This window comes from Formica exsecta, unplaced genomic scaffold, assembly GCF_003651465.1.
Source record: "Formica exsecta isolate Colony F162 unplaced genomic scaffold, ASM365146v1 scaffold83, whole genome shotgun sequence".
Taxonomy (NCBI): Eukaryota; Metazoa; Arthropoda; class Insecta; order Hymenoptera; family Formicidae; genus Formica; species Formica exsecta.
The window spans coordinates 1,224,149-1,228,678 of NW_021853600.1; positions in this window are offsets into that span (position 1 = coordinate 1,224,149).

Below are 4,530 nucleotides of genomic sequence, written 5' to 3' on the forward strand. Positions count from 1 at the left end.
ACACAATAAAAAGACCCATCGCTAACAAGTGGCGGGCAGTCTCAACACCAGAAGTATTACTGGTTAATATCGCTAGTTATACCGGACAATCGAACAACCTTACGGGCATCTATTGAAATAAAGTCACATAGTCGACAGAGATAAGTTACGAGAGATCGAGGAGTAAGTCTCGCGACCGAAACTCGACTCCAGACACGCGCACGCCAAGATATCCGCTACCGCGATACGCGACGCAAGCTTACGTGCGGGAACTTTGTAATTAAGCCAATTTACGAATCAATGGGGGATATATATATATATATATATATAATACATTATTTTTATTTGTTGCAAAAGATTATTTCTATTCTATATTTATTGATTTAAATGTTAAATGAATGAATTGTTACTCTGGAAAACCGCACCTAATTTAGGAATATTAATACTAATTTTGGAACATATCTTTGCTTATTTTCATCATCGAATAATTTTAATAATATACTTTTAAAAATACAAATTTATGATAATGAAAAAGTTTTATTTATCATGGTTAAATAAACCAAGAGACAAGCGTGATCCATTTCAATCAGTTTGTAATCTGTACGAGGGTGGTGGAGAAAGGGGAGATGAGAGATGCGTAACAGACAAATATGCAATCTACATCGGCGTCGACAAAATTTTTCTGACGAGTTATACGCGAAAAGTTAGTAACAGTCCACTAAAATTAAAAACAAATTTATTTTTATTAAATTTTATTTTAATATTTTTATCTACAAAAGTTATTTTAACTGAAGAAGAATAAGAACATTACATTGAACGCACCAATACATGATATCATGTATAATGTAGTTCTTATCGGTATCAAAAATTTCAATGTGATTCCAATAAATTGAAAATTTCGATTTCAATTTCGCCGATGTCACGAAAAATGAAGACATACTGTAAATAACTTTTCCCTATTTTTTGAATATTTCCTATAAATTAAGGGGTGCAAGTGCAATTTTCGCACCCTTTTCGCTGCGCCTATGACAGTCTCGATACAATGATGAACGATTGGATCGCGACAATGAATAATATTCGACGGGCGACGGTTAAACGCAGGAGCGGATCGGATCGGGCCCGCCTACGAAAAGGTGGAGGAGGCCCAGGACGCGCGGCCAAACCACCCGTAAAATCCGAAAGGGAGCCGCCGCGGCGCGGAGAGGCACGGAGATGGGAAAGCGGGGGGGGCCGCCCGGGTGACTCTGTGACGCGATTATGCTAACGAAGTTGTTCCATTGTAGCGCTGTTTACAGCGACGCGCGCATTAAGACTACGGAACAATGGGACGGCCGCGATGGAGAATCCTCGGAAATCGGGACGCGCCAGGATGAGAGAGTTATCTCGCTAACGAACGAGCGACTCGGCTTCACCTCGATCATCATCTTGAGCGAGAGAAGACAAATAATTTTCCTTATTAAGAGTTGAACTGATAAGAAAAGTCAATTTTACGTTCCTTATGATTATTTTAATTTACTAAAAAAGGGAGAAGAAAGAAAAAAAAGATTAGAGAATTCAGCAAAAAAGAATAGATATATTTGTACATTCAGAAGACTTTGTAAAAAAATGTTATCTACAAAATACAACGCAATATGCATCTTTCCACTGGCGCATTCTGAGTCCTTGCAACGAATAATGTGCGCGTTCCTGCACGAATCCGCGAGATAAGCGAGTTTTAACGGCATCAAAATTCTCGGCGGGATTCACAGATAGAGGTCCGGGAAATCGTCGAAATTCTGCGTGGTGTGAGAGGAGGGCCCCCGACTTCACCGCGCGTCTGGTTACCCCCTACCGAGGCGCCACTTGACTCGTATTTAACTTTCAAATATATTTTATGCCTTTTGCATTTCAATACTCTCGTGTATTCTCCGCGGAATCCGTCGTTTCACCTCTCCTCTCCCACTCGTTTCGCTTAGATTCGGTTGCGTACACATTTATTTTATATACACGCTATATATACATATTATAATGAATGTATAAGTTATATAGAAATATCTCTCAAAGTAATAAAATATCAGCGTATAAACAGTGTATATTACTTCATTACCAGTGTATTCAGTATATATTATATCAATTTCAGTATCAATTTTTAAAATCTCTGACAATAGAAGGAAAAAATGATATAAAAGTTCAACTTGTTGAATTTGAAGATAGTGAAGATTTTAATTATAATTTTTATTTATATTTATCATTAAATTCATCTTAAATAATTTATTCATTGAATCCTAAACATAATATTATTAACAACAAAACTTGTTAAATTTTCTGTTCTTTAACCAAACGGCAAATCAATTAATTTATTATATATTTGTATTATTATGTATATATAAATATCCAAAAAAAATTATGATGATTATACATAGACATTGTAATATTTAATAATTAAATCTTTACTGTAGTAGCTTCGATAAAAATCAACTGAGAATATAAATGTATTTAAATAGATCATAGGAGAGACATAATACGATACACAACATACATTTCAGGGAGGAATAAACATTGTTAGAGATAAAAAAAAATAGCAAAAGAAAATGCTATAAATGGATTAAAAAGATTTTCCGACATGCGGCGAGAAAGATAGTCGCTAGAACATTGTCGTCGCGACGACACGACGTACGAGTAATTCATACTCGAACGAATCCGGCATTTATGTGTCCACCGAAGCGCGACGACATTTCGACGGGATTATTTGTAGGATCTGGCCGCATCCTCGACATTTCAACGGATCCTTTGTGCTCAGATGCTTGGCTTTCAACGATCAAGCGAGGGTGTAGCGAGTGATAATTTTACGACTTCCTGATTTATATATACAAATTATATCATTAACTCGCTAAAGACAATTTTCTGATTTACGTAATCAAATCAAAAATTTCAATAATTCCTAATTGTATATAGGGCAATATAATTTCAAAAGATAATTATTTTAAAAAAAGAATAAGTTTTTTAAATTTAGGAACAGTTGGCGAGAAAATATTTGTTTTTTAATTTAGTCTTTCTAAAAAATTCACAATAATAAATTCACATTTCTTACTTGCAACTACATTTAGAGATAAAATTTTATTTATATATTGAATTTTCAGAATCAAACAATAATAGTAATTTTATAAAAATATTATCAAGTCAGATTTAAAACAAGATTTCCTTTCTGGAATAAGATACTTATACCATCCGTAATTAAAAAGTATATATTTAAAAAAATCCAAACTGTGTGTTTGATAGAAGAACTGAAATTTTCCGACTTCCGTTTTAAGCCTCCGTTCACTAAATAGAATTTTAAATACGGAAGTGTCACGGATCAGTGTCATCCACTTACATCCTCGCTTATTCGAAGATATAAGCACTGAGTGGGCGGATAACGATATTTTTCTTCTTGAAGGACACGAAGGGAATGTCGACGGAGTTGGTGTGTATGTGTGTGCGGTTGTCGGTGCACTTCAAAGGGCAGCGCGCATTCAGATGCACCGAGCGGACTAAGACTGGACTGCTTCAAGGATAGACTTCTTACCAGATAATCTCCCTCTCTTTCTTACTCATCTTGTACGTTATCTTCAGGTATAGGATGTTTCACGAGAGTTATGTCTAAAAAAAATTAAAGACATAATCGCGCATATATAATATTTTTTTAAATAAAAGTAAGAGCTTCCTCCTATAATGTTTTTATCTGTATTTAATATTTTTTTTAAATATTAACTACAAAAAACATCCTATATGTACTCATATATATGTATGTGCGTGTATAGGTTTATCATAAATAAGCAAAAAGAAAATGAACAAAGTATATTTAAAAAATTATCCTTTTTCCATAAATGTCAAAAAATCTTCTAGAAAAGAATATATATAATATATATATATATATATTATATTATAAGCTTTTTAAAGATATATGTCTAGACCGTTTTTTGTGAAACATCTTATACGCACACGCATGCTCATTGATGAAGGATACGGACAGCGCGTACGTACGTGCACGCATATGTGGTAACACGTACAATGAAGTGCGGGGACGGGGACGTGTAGATGGCATTCTTCTAATTTGCCGGCGGTACTTTGTCGGCTAATCAATCGACTGTCTGATTACCATGCTTTGCGTACAGTAACTACCGTAAAGAGAGAAAGAGAGAGAGAGAGAGTGTGTGTGTGTATTCGTCTTGACTGTCTTGCCTACGTTCGGATACAACTGACTGCATGCGCGTGCGGGCTCTTTGTATTTTTAACCGATATTTTGTGTGTCGTATATGTGATGGGAAATTATAGATTTAAAAATCCATAAATCCACATATCCGACAATTTATAGATCCGCAGATTTAACGCAGCGAATTCATATATTTTTCTGCTTCGAAAAAACAAACGAAAAAAGATGATGTATCACCGAAAAGAGCTTTTCAATAGAGAAATACGTTTTTTAACTATAAAGATTTTACTCCTTTTTTATTTTATCTTTTATATTCGACGATCGAATAAAACAAACTATAATTTCGTAGAAAATAAGCTATAAAATTAGCGCAGACGAGA